At 38.0% G+C, this 20,301-nt stretch overlaps 1 long non-coding RNA gene across 1 annotated transcript in view; it reads left to right on the top strand.

Moving 5' to 3' along the window:
• The window catches only part of LOC116449486, a 58,324-nt gene extending 50,317 nt beyond the window's left edge, over positions 1-8,007 (top strand). Inside the window, exon 4 of the long non-coding RNA XR_004242400.1 lies at positions 1,225-8,007. This is a non-coding gene — a long non-coding RNA (uncharacterized LOC116449486). The remainder of the gene's footprint in view (positions 1-1,224) is intronic.
• Positions 8,008-20,301: the final 12,294 nt, after the last annotated feature.

Genomic DNA, 20,301 nt, shown 5'->3' with positions numbered 1-20,301 from the left:
TGGCAGAATCATTGAAGCCAGACCCTTCAAACCTGTTATACCGGCAACAAATTAACTCACTGCTGTCACCAAAGTTGGGGTACAGGCCTTCATTTGATCTCCTGTGCTTCCCTGTCACTGTGAGAGCTGTATTTCTCTCATCCTTATGATCTTTGAATCAAAACGCTTATGCCTCAAAAGTTCACCTGCTTTGTCTGAAATCCTCCCACTTTTCCTTTGCTTTACTGTGTGGAAATGATGTTGATTCACAGAGATTATTGTGCATCATACCTACCTTTGCTGTCATTTTGTTTTCTGTTTTTCACACACAACAGCATTATATCAGGGGCCTTGCGCCTACTTCTCAGGCTCCCTGGAGTATGTATGATTTGTGGGGTTCCTGGAATGGTGTTAATAGAAGTGCAGCCCTGGGGAACACTGCTGCAAGCTGCTTTCCATAAGAAACAGCACAAACTCCTCAGATCATTCTCTAACTCCAGTTGGTCTTTCAGGATTTCATTACCTAAAGAAGGCACACAGACACATTGTCTCTACAACTGTGTGTAACACTTGATTTCTTGAGCTGACAGCTACCACCAGTTATTCATTAATAGTCTTTTGAGGGACAATGCTAATAATAGTGAGAACAGCAGCAGTGGGGGTTGATGTCATTATTCTCTGAGTCAGGTTTGATTAAAGAAGGTAAAAAATCATCAGGAGAAGCTTATGAGAATCAGAATTGCAAACTAGGTGATAACAGCGTTCTCTGGATTATGCCTCACTCTTCAGTTAAAACAGGTTTCTGCATTTCTGGGCTCTTTGTTGACAACATTCTGCTGGTCATAAAGCATAAGGGCAACAGAAAATTTATGGGAAAGCCCTTGAGTAACCTGCTTGCTTTATTATGCTTCACCATCATTGTACTCTGGGGCAGATCATAGCAGATGAAGGAAAGTCAGAAATTTGGGAAGTTCATTCTTACCCCAGACCTGTGATAGCAACAAAACTTGTTTTGTCTCTCAGTGCCATATGTTATCTTCATGTAAAATCCAGTGATTTTGATTAATATTACAAAGGAGGATTAGAAGCTTAATCCGTTCATCTTTGTACATAATTTTGAAATATTTAGAAGAAGCCATGGGAGTCCAAATGTTTGCTGGTTGGAGCCTGCTGTGCTGGGTGGCAATGGTAATAAAATCCAGGTGTGGGTTTTTCTGAATGCTTTTCTGGACTTTTGTTTTGCAGTGTGACATGAAGAATCCATAAAGAGCCCTTGGCAGAAGTGTATGACTGCAGTTAAACAGCACCTCCAGAACAGATATATGATTGCAGTGACTCCTGAGTTGAGAATACATACAGGAGACAGATACACATATTTTCTTAACTCTACAACCAAAGTTATGCAATGAATAGTATGACTTAAGCATTATTCTGATTTCATTCTGATTGCTCTTTTAGACACAGATAGGAGCTGAGGTATAAAAAATACTGATTTGTTGAATGTCTAGTAAACTTTAAGAAAACTTACAAAAATATCAGCACAACTGTAAGTGTGACAAATTCTAGACTTTTTGGCCCGTGTACCACTTTTCCAAATAGCATATGGGAAGTCCAAAGTGTTCAGTCAAGTGGAAAGCTTTAGAAAACCAAATATTCTCAAGAAGTAATGCAATTTTTCATCCCTGCATACAGAGGCAACATTTGACAGTAGGAAAATCTGGTATTTATGGCAATGTGTAAATCTGTGTTGGTTATACAGACGCCAAATATGTGGCTTAGCCAGACAGCCATGGAAAGAATTGCTCTGCAAAGAGACAGCCAGGTATGTGGCTGTGTTCTAAGCCACCTCTGCCCAGTGACCTTTTTCTGGCAGCCTCCTTTTCACTGGATGCAAAGGGAAAACTACAAATTCATTTTCAGAGGGACTATGGCAAAGACCTGTGGGAGACAACAGTCCTTTCATCTGCCTCCCTGTCTCAGGGCTCACTTACCAGCTTTGATTAACTGCTGCTGAAATTTGTCCTAACTAGCTCATTTCCCTTTCCCCCCACTTAAATGTATGTGTTAAATCATCAGCAAGTCTGCATTCTATTCTAAGAATTACTTTCCTGCAGATTTCCCTATGGAGAACTCACATGTATCTTGCAGGGAGAAGTGTGTTGATGTCTGACACATTACATTTTCTTCTATATTTGCCCTTAGTTCGTGTACAGCAAGAGGCTAAAAATTGTTGAGGATATTTGTTGCTTGTCACTCTTATTTGTGCATGAACATACACATAAAGCCCTATGCAGAGACATGGAAAGTATGAATTTTAAAACAGTGAGAAAATGTTTTATATCCTTGTTTATCCTGTAGGCACTGTGCTCTCACTTCTCTTTTGATACTGATGGGAAAGAGCTTATTAATGGGCTGGTTCAATAGACTTGTTAAAAGATTTTCTTTATAATAAAAGAAAAAACCCCAACTTTTTGAAATTCCATCATTGAATGAAATTACATCACTGATTTAGTCTTTATTTTCCATATGACTAAGCATCTCATTTTTATACAGAATAAAAATTCTTGTCAAGAAAAATTGGTCACAGTTCAGATGTTTTCTAACAAGACATCAGCTGCATCATTAGTATGGTTTTCCTCTAAGCTGAGTATCAGCTTATATGAGAAAGAAGGGATTTGCTGAGCTCCACATTCTTCCTCCCTCTCCTATCTGCATATCGTGCTCCATTGCTGTGGTACATTAATTCTCTTGTGACCCAGCCATTCATAAATTAGCTCTCTCATCATCACTGCAGAGAGCACAGAATTGCAAACTTCAGTGAGGGAAAGCTCTTGTAAGTCAGCCCATGCCATTTCCTCACCAATCTGAGATTGAGATGTGCTTGTGAAGCAATGGGGGGTACCAGTGGCACTCAGGTTCCAGATTATTCTGGTGGCATAGGAGGAAACTGGGACAACCACCACTGAGATACTTATTTTCCTGAAGAGTCTGGACTCTTCTGTCTTCCCAGTGAAGACCTGGTAACCATCTGTTCAGACGTCTTTCAGTGCAGAACGACAGAAGAAGGCTCCTTATTGTTCAGAACATTTAATTCTGACAAGTATATATTTGACATGTGAGAAACAAGTTATATATTTGTTCTGTGTAGTTTGAAATTAAATACATGAGTATTACCTCAAATGTTCTGAAGTTAAATACAGTTTTGTGGCAAATTTTGTCTTCAGGATCTTTTTCTGGTTTATAAGAATCAGTCTCACACAAATTCTATTTGTTTCATTTTCAAACCCAACCTTTTCCATTTTTTCCCTGCTTAAAGCCTTGTGACATGGTGACAGCTCATGTATTTACAGACACACACCCTTCTCAGATGATTCAGGCAGATGAAGGTAATTCTGTAATCTTTTAGAGGTGAATCTTCACACAACTATTTGTCTTCTGAAATACAATCTCTCTAGTTTTTATGTTTAGAAGTTCATTTAATGAATTATTTGTGTATCTTGTCTACTCTTACAACTATTATATCCACTGTTGTACTGTGTACTGTATGCAGTGTGCAAAAGAGTTGGGAATGCTATGTTTTATTCACACATGCAATGTGGAATTTTTAGCCCAGCTTTAAGGGAATAAACCTACATAATTGTCCTAATGCTGCCATACTCTAATATAAAATGCTTTGTGCTTTATGTTTGAGAAAATGGAAAAGCTTCAGCTCTGGTTATATCTTTTACACCCATTTGATAGTATTCTGACTGAAAACCCCACAGAATGTGATGGTTCAGCTTTCAAGTCACTCTTGTGCTCATGGGCCATAAAAGTGAAAATGTATTTTGACAATGCCATTTGAGCAATACCCTGACTTGCAAATTCCAGTTGACAATCATCTGTTTCATTTCTCTGTGGAACTGTGCTTTACTGTTGTGTGTTAATGGGTGGCCATACAAATATATTCTGTGAGCAGCCAAAACCAAAAATGATTATTTCATACTTTTATTTCTTACATGCAGTGAACCTCTCAATGCCACTGTTCATAGTGATGGGTTGCGGTCACTCTGCTACTGAAGTGAGACTACATCTTCTGGAAAATACAATTCTTTAATAGTTTTGAATTTCCTTGATTATAAACAGCAGCTTTATTCAGGTCAGGCTTTATTTCATCAGCTGAGTGCAAAAAAACATCTCAGGGAACATTTTGAGACATTTCTCTAAGGCAGTTAAGAAAAGTTTAATTCATATGACTGTTGCACACAGCTCTGCACATTCTATTTCCATTCCAGGCTAATGTGCAGGGTGAGCTCCAAGTCAAATGTCCATTGGAATTTTAAGCCTAGTTCTCAGCCCAGTTCAGAAAGAGGAAAAAAGGAAATGGGCAATTCTGAAACTGGCTTCACTGGTGTCAGAGCTAATCCTAAATTTCTGCATGAGCTGCTAGTCCAGATAAAACCCAGTGGGAACTATACTAAGCAAGAACATTTAATTTCTTCAGTAAAGGCATCTCTTTATAGGCATGAAGCAAAGTCCAGAGAACCAAATGGAAGAAATAATTTTCTCGTGGTAACTAAACACCAAAATCACACACATACACACCAAGCTGCCAACTGTAGCTGCTGGTCTGGATGCAGTTTGAGGAGTGACCCAACAAAGAGCAACCATGACTGGAGAGGAGTTGAGGGGCAGGAAAAATAAATAGTTATTTAACTTCTCTGAAACCATTTAATAGCTAACAAAATTTCATTCATCTATGTGCCTTTATCTGAGAGACATTTTTCTGTAGAGATCTGGCTATGTGATAATGTGGATTATTACCTCCCTCACACTCAGTATTGTTAAATACACATGAACTGAATGAGAATCTTGTTTAGAGTGAGAGAGAATAGAGAAAGTGGATGGAAAACACATAGACAACATCTACTTTAAAAATACTCTAAAATTATTAGATACTCACATAGATACTAATTAACAGCTGATGGAGAATTTAAACCCTGCAATTTTGTGTTAAGTCCCAGATTTACATAAGCGCTCTCAATGGGAAACAACTGATGATGTATCCAGATGACAGAGATTGCTTGGTGGGATATTCCTGTGTTTGAAAACGTGAAAAATACAGCCACAACAATTCTGAAATTAAAGGCATAGTAGACTGATCAGCACTACTTTGGCTTCCACTTTTTAATGCTCTTCACACTGATTGATTCCTTGTCATATATGAAACTATTTTTTGAAGAGAGGAGCATTTATGGTGTGAAAAATTACCAGAAAGAGGCAGAAACTTAAGGAATAGTTTAGTCAAATTTTATTATTCCTGCACATATTTAACTGCTTTCTGTCTAGGCCTGTTTCTGAAGTTCTATTACTTCCATTTTTCAGTACTGAGTAACATTAATGGAGAAATGAAGTCCAATAGTTGCTTCTTTTTTCACAGATTTTTATTGAATTTGTGCAGCAAAAAGCTTTTTGTGAAAGATGCCTTCAGGGAAATTTCTTTTACATCCTCTGCAAAAGTATATTGCTGTGACCACTAAAATATGAGTTTGGAAATGAGAGTAGGTAGTAGCAGATGAAGTAGCATTACTGCTGTTTTGGGAACAGGAAAAAAGTGTGATCGCAAAGCAACCATTTGCTACTTCTTGGAAATCAAATCACTATATTCTCTGGCTGTTTCAGGAGTAAAGGGAATTCAACACATGTTATATATGAAGAAGATATTTCTTGTCAGTTTTGCAGACAATATGTGGTCATAATTTTGGTGAAAATCGTATTTGAATATTATTTTAAGAAAAGTATAATATGTATAATAAATACATAGTGTGTGATCTTTTACAAATCAGTTTACCTTAGCTCAGCATTCATGTGCACAGATGTATCAGTTTGTGTCTTCAGCACTGTAAGTGAAGTGGCCAATTTAAGCACCATAGGAGAACATCCCAGGTCATTGTCCTATGACACCTTTCTCTCTCTTTCAGCACCTTTTAAAATAGTAAATCCCAAATCACAGATGCAGGCAGCCTCCAGCAAAGCCATGAGCCATACCTTTAGCTGTGGGCACCTGCAACAATCCAGTTTATACTCTGACTTCCAGAGCTGGGAACAAATTACTTCTGAGACATCTGGCCCAAACGAATTAGGCAAACACAGTAAATTTAGAAGAATCTTATAGGCATGAAGCAATCTTAAAGAGAGTAATTTTTTTAAAAAGGGGACCGAGTAAATAAAGTATAATGCAGAATAGATACTCTATAAATAAATCATGCATGAATAAAGTACAAAACCTGCAAACCTACCAAGGTCAAAAGGATTTTGTAGCAGGCTGCTATTAGGAAGGAAAACTCTCCCAGCTGAGCACTCTGGAGGTCTGTGCCTTCTAGATGGAAACCTCTTCAACAAAGGCAATTCAGCAAGAGAAATACCTTCTCCCAGCAAAGCTCTTATTATCTTCTCACAAATGTAAATGTGCTTTAACCTAGCAGAGCACACAGACACACTTCGTCATTTGCAGCTGGGTTTACTTGTGCTAATGCTCATAATTCTTTTGCTTCTTGCCTCTGATGCCTTGTTGCTCTTCTCCTTCCTCCTGGCTTAGCTGAGTGAAATGCTGTCTGTCCGAGCCCTGTCCTTCCTGGGGTCACACGTGTGGAAATTACTTCAGATAGTTTCTTATGTGGCCTCATGTGCTTGGCTTTTGCAGTGGATATCAGTTATTATACCAGAGTTCCACAGGCTGAGACAAATACTTGATTGCTTAGCTGAAATGGTTTAATGTAGACATTAAAGAGGAACAGAGAAGGTCTCTTCAAGAACTGACCTCCTTTTTTTCCCGAGATGTTTTTGAATACTTTCCATAAAATCTTACAAGATGTAGGAATTGTGCTTTCTAGAAGATAAATATATCTACTTATAATGAAACATAAGGTTTCTGTTGAGATACTGATGCATTAATATAATGCAAATGAAGGCCTATACATTTGTCAGACTTACTGCATTATCTACAATGATTTTTTTTTCTCATTTTCCTTCTTTATTCATAGTGTTACTGTGGTTATTTAATTTCTGAAACTCAGAGTACAAACCAATACAGCTTCACCTTAAAGAAGAAACTTCAGGTTTTTTTAGAAAACAGCACAATCCTACCTGTTTTTTAGAGAACAGCACAGCCCACAGATAGTCTTTTCTGCCTTCAGCAATGGCATTTGAATGTGTGATACTTGATACATGAACCATTAATTTGTGCCTTGGAAAGATGTTGAAAGAATGATCTTCACTTAACAGTGATTCTACATGAGATTATATGAAGTAGAGATTTTAAACTTGTGAGACACTATTGTGACTGTCTATTTTGAACTCTGTAATTTTATGAATGAGTCATTGTAGTATGTCCAATGGCTATGAGTGAGAGAACTGAGCTTTTATGAAAATAGTCAGTGATGCAAAGTCCTTTGCAGGCCCACAGTTTTCACTTTCTTCATGAGGGACTTCAGACAATGTTTAATCCATTGTATGCCACACTGATATCATCCTGCTTTAGTTACCAAAAGGAGGTGTCAAATACCAGAGAGAAATCTAAATATAATACATTAATGAAGTTATTTTACCAAGACACCTCTTAGTCTCAAAGGGAAAATGCTGGCAAGGTGGTCTGAAAGATTTATTTTCCATTGCTCTATGCCAACTTGTATAAATCATGTTGCCTTCTTTAGTGTTACTTAAAAACTCCAGTGTTGCCTTTTTTATTATTTTGCCCAGGATTGCTGTCAGGCTGACAGACATAAAATTACCTTGGTCCTTCCATTTACACTCTTTGGCACAATCTAGCTTTTTTTTTTTCTCTAAAATGTTCTCTGTTTTTTTCTCTAAAATGTTTCTCTTTTAATGTTGAATTCTCCTTCTGAGCTGGGAGTCTGTCCTTGGAAAATTTAAAAATAATATCTGATACTGTATCGTTCACATCATGAAACCACAAGCATGTGTAATTGAGATGTAAAATGTTTTTCTCTATAATTGAGCTTTACATCTAAAAAGAGAAACCTGTAGCAATAGAGAACCACTTAAAATATGATTTGTTTTTGAGTAAGACTTAAGTTGTGTGCAGTTAGAATTTGAATACTTATTCTCTTGAACTGCTTAATCCAGCAGTCAGTGAGCCCAGGATGATTTTGCAGCACTGGAATTCCTGCACACAGGAGTTCAAGTTGGGGTGATACGTTGTATTATTGCATAAAGGTTTATATTGGTTTATTTAGAGGTCAAATGACAACAAGTTAAAACAAGTTAAAACATCTTGCTAGTTATTAAGTAATCTGCAAAAGCAAATTAGTGCTCATGAGAACTCAAAACCATCATGGATTAATTATGAATTCAGAAGGTCCTTCAAGAGAGCATTCTGATTTATCAAAGTACTGCATTGCATTTTTAAATATAAAAGAAGTAAAAGGCTATTGAGGACTTTTGTGAAGTTGCCACATTCATTCTTTGTTGCAGATGCAAAAAAAAAAAAAAAAAAAATCAGATGTTAATTTTAGTAGTGCTTTGATTAAATATATTAGCAGGGTGAGATAGTCTTTATAGTGAGTAAAGTCTTTATGCTATTAAAAAAGAAAAAGGAAAAACATTACTTAGGAGACTTTATAAAATGAATATGCTATGTCTCTTAGATTTCTCTGTGGACTTCCAGAGAGTTACTACTTTAATACTTTACATCCCATGCTAGGTAGTAAGTGATGATTAAAACTAAGCACTAATGTTTCTCATGGCTGCAACTTCGTTGCAGAAGTACCATGATTAGAACACTGTTTCTCCAATAAAAAGTATTACTTTATTCAACACAGTGTGCTTTCCTGAAGATTTGGTGGTTTATCTTTACAAATTTGATTCTACTTGCATGCCCATTTTCATGCCTTTAAATTACTGTAAGTTACTTCAGTAGCATCACATAATTTTTCACTTTTAATCTATCATAGAGGTATTTAACTTTTTCCTTCTCATTTTCCATGAAAAACTATTCAATATTAAAATCTGCCATTTAAATCTCATTAGATAATAAATTTTGACATGGTTTATTGTATTTACAATTACTTGTAGTAGTAGTTCTATTGAAAACCATAGGATCAAGCTGTATTTTATAGTGTGTAGAATCTGTCGTGAAAAATCTTGTGGAACTAGTTCTTTGATATAAATAAGACTATTAAAAATATGAATCTGAATTCCACCTGCATGTTCACTGCACTGTCACTGAGTTGCTACCTAACATCCATCAGTTGTCTTTCATTTAATCTTCATTGCACTGCTGGAATAGTTCCTGCAGCAGAAAGTCCAAACACTATTGAAATTAGCAGCAGAGCTCCCTCTGGTTTCAGTAATTCCTTGATTTTATCCTAAATATATAACCTTTCCTGATGCTGATAAAATCAACACAAAGTGATGAAAGCTACTGTTTAGGGGTGCCCACAAATCATCAGACTGATTGTAATTAAACCAGACAATTACTGCTGTGCTTATGTGGGATGCAAACCAACAGAAACCTTATTCCTTGGTTTCATAAGCACATACAGAAACCTCTGTGCTGGCTGTCATTGCTGGGGGGAATTTTGGCCCAGGGAATAGGTGCCTTCAATGGCATTTTTCCTGCTTGCCCCAGCAAAACACTTGGCTCCAAGCTCTGCACTGCCCATGATTGCTCTGTAAAGCAATTAGCTAACTAGCCCTGTTCTTCCAGCTATGCTGACCTCAGCAGTGATGCTGGTGGCCAAGGAGTTTTGGCATGGATCTCTTTGATGTAATGTCATCAAATCGAGCATCCGTAGTAGCTTCAGCACAGCCTGAAACATGGGCGAGGGGAGGCTCTTAGGGGAAGGTCAGGAAGGAGGTAAGAAGCATGTCCAGACATTTATATCAGGCAGCATTCAATGACATAAGGGAGCAAAACTACAAGGTTGTTTGAATGTGCACTCAGAAAATGGGGTATGTGTAGAGAAAAAGAAATGCAGGTTGCATAGTGGTGAGTTTATTTAGTGTGAAAAATCTGGGCAGAAGTATTCTGAATCTGATGAAAAGAGTAGTTGGATAAAATGTATTTTGCAGCCTTTTCTTGGAAGTTCTTAGGCTTCAGACATTACTTCAACAACCTCTTCACAGCAGATAATGTGTCAGTTAATAAAAGAAGCTACACAGTGTTACTTCATGCTCAGGTGTGGAGAAGCCAGGGAGGCACTAGCTCCTCTTTTTCTCTGGTTGACTAAGTTACTTACCTGATACAAAGGGTTTAATTAAACTAACTTTAAGTTACAAAAAAACCTTTACATTCTTCAATTTTGTCTGATATCTTGTGAATCTATGAGGGTCATTGAATTCCTTCCTTCATGCTGCTAAATCTAAGGCCAGTGATCTGATGCAGGATGGGCCTGCTGACCTTTCATACAAAAAGCTAGTAGAGTATAAGATAACTACCCTGTTGTGAAGAACTGTCAGCTTTGGGGTTATTTTATGGTGCTGAAATAGGGCTTGTGACAGATCCTGAAGTACCCATTCTTTCAGATCTGCTGTCAGATTTTAGTAAGATTCCCACTGAAGCTATGGGTAATGCTGCTCTGATTTGGTTCTGCCTAAGTAGTGAGCCCCTGGTTATCTGTGGAAAAAAGACAGAAATCAGGGGAAGATTGCAAACTGTTGTCTCAGATTGACTTCACTTCAAAGTGAAGTTGGGAAATGAAATTTGAAACGTCCTGTATTTGCAAAGGTTGTCCCATTGTGGATTGCTATGGAACGCTTTTTATTTCTCCTGATGCCATACCTGGTTATGGATCTCCTGCTTTAATATCAGTAGGATCACTGGCCACTCAGGTTATAATGAGTCATCTCTGCTTTCCCAGCTCTTTCAAATTCTGTTTCTGAAGGCTGGAGTAACATTCACTTACTTTTTGTGTTCACCCTGAGTTCTTTCTGCAAAATCACCGTTAAAGGGTCACTGTTTGACATTTTAAGCATATAATCTATCCTCACAGCTTCCTCGTATTACTGGTTATTCTAGATGGCACAAAGGTTATTTAATTCTTCTACAAATCTTATTTATACAGTGTCCTCCTCTGCAAGCTGCATTCTCTTTCGTGGCATTGCACTTCTCTATTGAATAGAAGTGGGCATTTACATTTCTTGCTTTATGTTATTGTTTTGTTAACTCCTGCCGTGCACAGGTTCTGTTAACAGCTCAGGAGCTGTTTCCCTGTTGATCCTCACATCACTTAAGTCTTTTGAGATCGCTTTGTCAATTCTGGGAAAGTTACACAGTGCTGTTGTTGGGTTTGGGGTTTTTTTGCATCCCTTCAGTTCCAGTTCATAATTCTCTTAATCCTCTTCAGATTTCATGTTCTTATATATGTCATATACCCTCTATTTTTCCTCAAGAAATCTTTTGACATTCTTAGTCATCCACATCAGTCTTATCCTTCTTTTATGCCTAGAATAGCTGATCTTTCTCATGCTCTTGCAATCCCTTGCCCTCCCTTCCTTGCCCCAGCTCCTGGTTTGTCCATTATTTAGCACTGGATATGGCTGGATTGAAAGAAATACCAGATCTCATGGAAGTCAATGATATTGAAGTGTCTGCCTATTTCGGGGAAGCATTGATGTTTGGCTTCAGTGGTTCTGAGTCAGCCTTTGCCCCCAGGCCACTGCTGCATTGCTGGCTCATTTGCACAGCAGAGAAGGTGGTGCTTGGTGATGCAACAGGCACAGACTGAAAAGATACAGATTCTGCTTGCCAAAAGGTAAATCTGTGGAGGTAAAAAATAAACTGCAGCGTTTTTCAGATTATGTGCTGCATTTCTAGGAAGCCAAAGCCCCTCCTTCTGCAGAGTGTGTCAGCTAATGCACTATGAAATGTGGCATCTGGTTTTATAGTGGGCACCTCTCCATCAGAGGCGAGATCAAATCCATTTTCTATGCACACACTCCAACCCCAACTTTTGTATTTGCATATAATTTAACTCGTGTTTCTGATGAAATGATAACATTGCCGTATTGTATCTGAAAACAAAATTATATTTGAAGGATGGAGAAAAAGAATGTTTCACTTGGGTTTACAGGGCAGACTTTTGACAAAAATTCAACCTAATGAAGAAGCTTTCCTGTCTGATTTTGTACAGCTTTGTCCCCCATGTTTTCTAAGTAGTTGAACAGTTTATTATTCTAAAAAATATGTTCACAACCAGCCTTTTTTGAAGTCCCTGTTCCATTTGCTCTCTCCAGAGTTCTGAAGCTCTCCCTCCCAGGCATAGCAGCACCATGCCTCGCTGCCACAGTTTAATGCCTCATTTTAATCAGCTACTCCCTAACTGGTGTGAGTGTCCATGTGTGGGTGGATGTGAGCTGTGTGTTCCTCCATCCCTCCCGCTGAGTGTTCCCAGGTGAGATCCCCAGTTCAGGAATATGGGCAGGGGCAAGGCAGCATTAGCCACCTTTTCTTGTGCTAGGTACTGAAAGCAGTATAAGGTCTGCAGTCCTCTTTTTTTCTCTTTTCCCTTGTTGTTGTCAAAACTGCCTGAAATATTTTTGAGCTCTTTTTTCTCCTTTCCACTCTGAAAGAAAACTTTCAACTACAGTTTGTTCTTCAATTAGAGCTGCTCTGTGGAGACATGGCACAGATGGAAAGAGGTACTTTGCAGGGGTCTTCACATTCTGGCAATCCAGGACTACATCTAGGGGCTGGTCTAATATCTGACATGCTTTTATTTACCTTGGAGTGTGTGCCTGACTGCAAGATGCTAAGAAACTGTATTGTTAGCCAGGGATCTCCTTGGCAAAGGTCACAATCATTTGTATTTCCATTGAGAACACAGTGTACTGAGGGCTAAAGCAGTTCTGAAGTTCCTCTGAGACAGAAAAATTTCAAAAATAGTGATGCTTGAGACAAAGTCTTTCCTAGATTTTTTAAAATAAATGTATTTTTCTCTTTCAACTTTGTTTATACCTTGAATTTTTAAATATATTTGTGCTGGAATTTATGAAAGAATCTGTAAGATACAAAGTACAGCTGTAACCTGCCCACACTGTGTGACTCCAGAATGGGATTCTGTATGCTTGGGGCACACACGTGTGGCTTATATTGCTAGGTACTATATTAGCCATATTAGCTCTCAGGGGGCTAAAAATGCTAAAATTATTTCACTGTCATCAAGTGTTGTTTGACCCACTGTTTTGTATACAAAGTAGGTCAAAATGTGCTACAGCTTTGCAGAGCCCTTTAACCTAAATCAACTTATCTAAATTGAATCTTTAAGTGAAATTCACCATTTGGTTTGTTTACAATTTTCTAAATTCAGTATGAGACAAGAGGAAGCAGTCTGTATCTTTAAAGAATTAAAATATGCCCGTAAATAAGCTCAGTGACTTGCCTTTGTAGAGAACAAAACAAAAACCCCTCATCTACTAAATGGGCTAGAAGCTGAAAATAAATTTTGAGATTTTACTCTATGTTGGTTTTATTTGTGTTTGTGTTGGTTTTTGTTTTTTTTTTTTTTTTTTTTTTTTTTAAACTGTGTATTTATATGGAACAGCAAACACAGATTATGCCTTAGTAATTTTTATGGATTCGGCATCTGTCCTTTTGCTTTTATTCACATATTTTCATAGCCATAATCTCTAGTTTCTTATTTGATGATGCAAACCTTTCAGACGTAGAAATGGATAAAAATCTTACTGAATCTAGTGAGAGTCATTTTCAGGAATAATCCCTTTATTTGACAGGAAATAAAGACCACAGGGGAAAAAAAAAAAAAAAGCAACGTGCATATTAAATGACTGAAGATATTAGTGTCCAGTGTTTTCCCAGCTAGGTTCCTGCACAGAGAGATGCTTGGAGAATTCTCTACAATAACAAACTGGAAAAGCCCCAAGACATAATCCACCTGATCCTAAGTTTTATTTTGCATGCATAAGAGAGCTCTGTTGTGTGTGAAATTGCAGAGCGTGTTGACAGGTCTGTCAGCTGTCTCAAGCCGATATCCACAGTGGGATACACCCCCTTCCCTGGGAAGTGGCACCCTACTTTGAGACACCAGTTCCACAGTCATTGAAAGGAGCTTTACACATAAGTTCAAAGCTGTAAGTGAACTGCATCAACAAGCCAACTGTGTGAGGCAGGTGATTATAAAATATTGAGATTTGGCTGCACTCACTGATTTTCAATTAGCTTCAAGGGCATGCAGAAGAAAGCAAAAGTGTGACAGAATTTGTTGGTTGTTTTAGAAATATTAATACGATGCAAACCTGGAATACTTCCATTGAATTAAACACATCACAGCACATCCTCATTTGATGTGCTTGGGCAGTGATGTCTCTGATGACAGAAAAATCCCCAAAACCTCTAAGTAACAAAGCGTATTTCAGAAGCCCCTTTTGGTAATTGCACCTGCTAACTGAAACACATAAAGAGAGAGTCTGTAGTGTGCTAAAGGAATTTTGTTATTTGCATCTACTCTATTACTGATTGAAAGCTCCTCTGTTGCCTTGTCTACTACTAACGTGATCCCTCAGTGCTTTTCTATAGGGATTTGTTTCCCTAGTCTATTAAGATGGTCTTTGTGTTGTCAAGAGCTACACAGTAAAGTCTTATGATAGGAAAGCATATTTACTTTGCTTCCTTATTTATGCTTTTGTCCTTTCAAGCTTTTTGAACTCCAGTGAAAGCATCGTTGTCAGAGGTTTGACCTAACATGGTCCTGTGTTTTGTTGAATGTCACCATAAAGCCAGGAGGAAAACTTGGTAGGATAGAAATCTGGACATCCTACAGCATTTGGAGAGACAGGGAAAGGAATTTTTGAGTAATATGTAACTCATACATGTATTTAGATACTCATAAAAACAAAGACTGATCATTTATTCAAGATGTTAATGTTAAAGCCAAAGATGGGACTTTTACATTACAGTCTCTGTTCTACCTGGTGAGGCACTTGAAAAATTACTGTCAAATCATTTAGTATTGAGATTATACCACACTTCCTAAATTATTGAACTGCAGTCTTTTACTCCTGTGAGTAATGCAGCGCATTGGATCTATTTGTAAGAATGCCAGATTTTAAAGAAAAATGATCTTAAACACTTGCTCCAGATCTAAAATCTGGACTTGTGTTCCTCTTCAGTAGCATTGTATATTTGTTTCTCCTATTCTCTAATGCAGTTATTGTGTCTCTCCTCTCATTCTATAGGCCTGTGATCTCATTATCTGTGGTTCCTATTTCAGTGTGGGGTGCCAATGCCGACAAAGAGACGTGACTGAGTTTTCCCCAGTAGGTACCACTTTGCACAGGGAGAAAGCTTTCTTCTTACAGTTGTTGTTAATTCCTACTTTAAAACTAGTTTGTGCCTATTTCTAGACCTGCTCATTGTGAAACAGGTATGGGCAAATCCCGTGTGCTTTTGCTGCAGTAGAAAATTGCCTTCAACAAAGCAAGTTTGGAATACATTTTGTGCCGTATTCCATTGCTGAATACATAAATTAATTAATGGTTTGAAAAGATAAATATGAATATTTGCCTTCCATTTCTGGCTGTAAGTGCCGGCTGTCTCGCACACGGCGTATTCCTGCAAAAGGCAGAATGGATCATGTGAAACTGTGTCATGATACAGCCCCAGAATGAAGTAGGACATTTCTTGACCTCAGTGTGCTCAACCGTGCAGCTGTACTCTTCTTATGATAAGGAATGTCCCTCAAAGTAGTGTTTAAAATCTGTTTGGGAAAGGTTCTGCAGAGAATTGAGCTAAATTCAAGTTTTCTCTATCTGCCAAGAGAGAAACATTTTTTGAAGCCCAAGTAATGTGCCATGTTTAGTAACTGAACAATTTGATTAGTAACCTGAGAATTTGATTTCACTGTGTTCTGCTAAATGTTAAAACACACGAATTTTTACATATTCCCTAATATCTCTGTCAGTTTGTTAATATTTCATACAGAGCTAATAAATTTTACTTGTTCTGGCAAAAAGACTTCCAGATAGCGCAGCAGATAGAATTGGTTTAAAAGCGCAAAGCAAGTTTACATTTGAAAGGGATCATTTGGGCTTTCATAGGAGAAATCAAAGGGCTTCTGTAGGAAGAGCAGCACTCTGCCCTAAAGCGTGTTTTCCTTTGGGCTGGGCTCCACTCGGCAGCAGCGCTTGGGCAGCGCCCGGGGCAGCTCCCACGGGGAGCGGTGGGAGAAGCTGCCGGGGCTGGAATTCCCACTTGGGGCTGTCGGACCGGCCGCCCCCGCTGCCGGAGCCTCCCACGGCCCCGCCGAGGGCTGCAGCTGCCTGGCTGTTGTCTCCTGCAGGCGCCGGGGGAGAGCCCCCACACGAATGTGTTTGCTTGTCTAAAGTCTGTGCAGTTTTTAGTAGTCTTCCAGCCTCCGGTGCGGGGTTTTGAAACTCCATCACAAGCCACCAGCAGAACATTCTGAAAAAAATCTGGAGTGTGGCTTGTATTTATAAAAGTTATTTGTTTGCATGAGGCACATGTGCTGATACTGTGAGTCATGCATCCATTTTGCTGTGACATTTTCAAGCACAATTATGTGTAGTGGAATTTTTTTGGTAGCTGGCTATGTTGCCCATCTGTGAAATCATCATTCTACCAAGCACTAAAAATAGAGATGAAACTCTGGAGAGAAAATTTTGAATCTACTTAAATGACAGTTTGAAATGTGTTCCTGCAGTCAACAGTTTAAATATTTTCTATCCTAAATATGGATACTCTAAATTTAAGGTGATGTAGTCCTGCTGTCACTGCTTCAATTCACCTTGCTAGCACAGTAATAGAGCTGGAAATAATTTCTGGCTGGAAACCCAGTCTGGTGCCCACCAAAGCCAAATCACTTGGGCCCCAGAGGAGCAGGACTGGCACAGGCATGCGAGAGCTCTGGAAGGTGGATAACACATGGAGTGGAAAGTATTTATTAATAACAGGGGATCCCTGGAGAAAAATGTGAAGACAATCCATGACTGTAGATCAGAGGGGAACAAGGAGAAGATGATTTCTTGATTTTTGACTACTGGCAAATGAAGCTTTGAGATAAAGAACAACAGAATATCCAGCAACTTTTGATTAGCTGTATTTTCAGTCAAAGCAAGTTAGTGAAAAGATATGGTAAACACTGAAAATAGTGAAGAACTGCAGCTAGAAGAGGGAACTGCTGGAAGAATATAAACTGTGTTGCTGAGTAATAGCATCCTAATTGAAGCCACACAAAGCCAAAAAATCTAATTAGTCAGGAAAACACATTTCATTACATTCTTAGTAATTTGTTTTGAAAAAGTCCAACTGGTTTTTAAATTCGACAGATTTTTATTGTGTTCAGAGCAGATTACACTGTTTATACTTGCATATAGAGAATGAAAAATATAGTTGCAGACATATAAAAGAAAATATTTAATTCAAAATCATGTTTGCAGTTGTTCCTTGCTATCTGAGTACCATTCTATAAAGTTCTGCAGAGAGTATGGAAAAACTAAATTGGACTTTTGTTGAGTTGGTAAGCAGTACTGGAGAGCATCACCCATTTCTTTAATCCACAGCAATCTGAGAAACACTTGAAGCTTCAGATCAACCAATCAAATGAAAAGAGCGTTGTCTGTGCACCCTGCTGCCTTCGCTCCTTCTTTCTCTCCTTCTCCCTCTCTCCCTCTCACTCTCCCTGTCTTTGTACAGGTTTTCACAATGATATTTTTTCCACAAAATGTAGAGCTAAATCTCCACCTAGACTAAGGTAGTGTTACTACATTTACATTCAGCTTTCAAAAATTTGTATTTTTGGTGAGCTTATATGCAAATGATTACATGGCAAGACCTCAGTGTGGTAGGTTTCTTGTATCTGGAATTTTTTTTTCAAGTGCTAAATAGGAGAGAAGAAAATCAAAATTATGCTTAGTATCAGGATACTTTGCTCATGCAAATTAGAAACCAATGATGCAAAACCGTAAAAGACTATTCTTGCAGAGGACATCTGAAAATTCAGTGTTACATCTTCTTGAAAGTTCTTTTACCTATTAAATCTCAACTGTGGATAAGGTCAGTAACATGGACAATTAAGCCTCCCTCTCACAATTTTTATCCTCAGTGGATTAATGTATTTTAAAATCCATTTATGCACATTTTTATCTACTTTTGAGATCCAAGTTAATGGGTTTTCAGAAGTATGCACTTTTTATATTTGTCTGTATAAACTATATCCACAATAACAATGTGCTATTTTCAGTTCTTTAAAGAGTCACCCTTACTCATAGTGACATCAGAAATGTGATATTCACTGATCTGACATAAACAATATATGGACAGATTTAAATTTCATCATGGTCTTCTTTAGATAAAAATTTGAATTAGTTCTTCAAACTCTGTAGCTCAATCATACTTTAGATGAGAAGAATGAAAATATAAGTCTTTAGGCAAAAAGAGAGAATGCACCTGAAAATATATACAAAATGAAAAGGAAATGCATAGCATGGACAAGAATTAATCCTTCAAGTCCTTGTTTGCAACATAGCCATGTTTCCTTAAAATAGTCCTCCCATGAATAAGGATAGTAATAGTTTAGTATATATTAGCATAGTAATAAGTTCATCTGGACTATTAGAATTAATAATGGATTAACTCGCATGAGTGGGAGTCCCTGCCTTGTTAAAGATGAGGCTACTTCTGGAGCTTCCCCTTTTTCATAAAATTACGTATTTGTTACGTAAGTTCCTCCCACATGCATTGCAACTGGATTTGTTTTTGTGTCCTGCAATGATCTGCTGCACAGTGTTGCTGTGCTCCACTCCACGAGTTCTTAGTGGCTGAGGTTTTGGTTAAGCAGGTTTATCCTTCTGCACAGCACTCCAAAATTCTTAATGGGCTCTGCTTCTATGATGTCCACAAGAGGCAGTTTCTTCATCTGCCTCTTTCCCTTACAGAGAATAAATCCCTGAGAAGCAGTAAATGTTATCAAGAGGGGAATGATGGTAATTTAGTTGGAAATCTGCAATAAATGTATTATAATATTGAATGTATCTACTCCCTGCTCTACCATTCTGTAACCTATAAATGAAGTACAATGAATATGGTGTGGCACGGAGGTACGACAGATGGGAACATCCGTATTTCTTTCTTCTCTGAACAATGGTTGTTTCCATTCAAAATGTCATCACTTGTTACAGTAGCTGGGACATATTCTAAAACACCCACAGAATGCTGGTCATTTCATTCAGGAATGAGTAACCAATATGAAAAAAAGTGACAGAAAAGTGAAGCAATCTTAGGGAAACCACTGGACAGCAGTTTCTAGAAGAAGGGAAAACAGCTGTTCAGAGAGGAATTGATGGCTTCAATCATTAGCACTTTGGTAACTGAAGACTATCAGTGTTCCTTAAAACTTTCTCAAAGCTTTCTAAACGGACTTGCATTTCCTTTTAAACTCTAATTTTGATTTTGAAAATAAAGTAGGTAATTTGATCTAGCAATAAAGGAACAGTTAGCTTTTGAAATATGCACAACCGTATGCTTACAAGTTTGAACCAACTGTGAATTTTTTTCTCTCTGTTTCATGGTTTTATTGGTTTTGAGAAGTATTCGGTAGCTTCCAGTACATATTGCTGTGGTCATTATAAGGACTGGGGGTTAGAAAATAGACATTGCTGAAGCCAAAATCAGGAAATTTATGAAAACATTTGCAAGGGAAGCAGCTGTTTTTTGGGGGATGTTTTTGTTTGTGTTAGATCCAGGCCTTATTAGATATGAATTTCTCAGTAGTGCCTCAGTGCTTAAATTCATAAGTCTCATTTAAAAATAATTATTTGAATGCTGGAGTCCAGCTTTGCCAAGATACTTCTCAGGTACTTAGGTTAGGCTTTAACTCCTGCTAAGCACATGAGGTGCCTTCTTCATTGCCTGCAATGGTTGTTAGGCAACTAATCTTGATTTAGATACTTTTGAAAATCTACCAAACATTTTTGACACCTAAATATCTGACTGTGGAGAGCAGAAGTCCTAGTTAATTTCTGGACATATAAGGCAAGTACTTAAGTACGCTAAGACTGTTTAAACTGGAAACACCTGTGCTGTAATGACACCTGTGCAGAGGGTGTGGTGCCTTCCCAAATCAACCAAACCTGCAACAGCTGAGCCACTCAGGTCAGAAAATCAGAAAAGAGCATGCGCTGAACCTGAGGTCAAGAAGTATCCGTGGAAGGCTGCTCTCTAAATCAGCCTTGCTGCTAGGTTGGTTTGTTTTTTTTTTTTTTTTAATTAACAAAGGTAAAGCCAAAAAGGATAGGTTCTACCTAACGGTGAGCTTCTTACAAAGCTGGAGGCTGGGCATTCTTCACTGG

The sequence above is a fragment of the Corvus moneduloides genome, chromosome 11 (assembly GCF_009650955.1).
Source record: "Corvus moneduloides isolate bCorMon1 chromosome 11, bCorMon1.pri, whole genome shotgun sequence".
NCBI classification, from domain to species: Eukaryota; Metazoa; Chordata; class Aves; order Passeriformes; family Corvidae; genus Corvus; species Corvus moneduloides.
The sequence above is the reverse complement of the archived record's forward strand: the minus strand, read 5'-3'. Positions and strand labels throughout refer to the sequence as shown.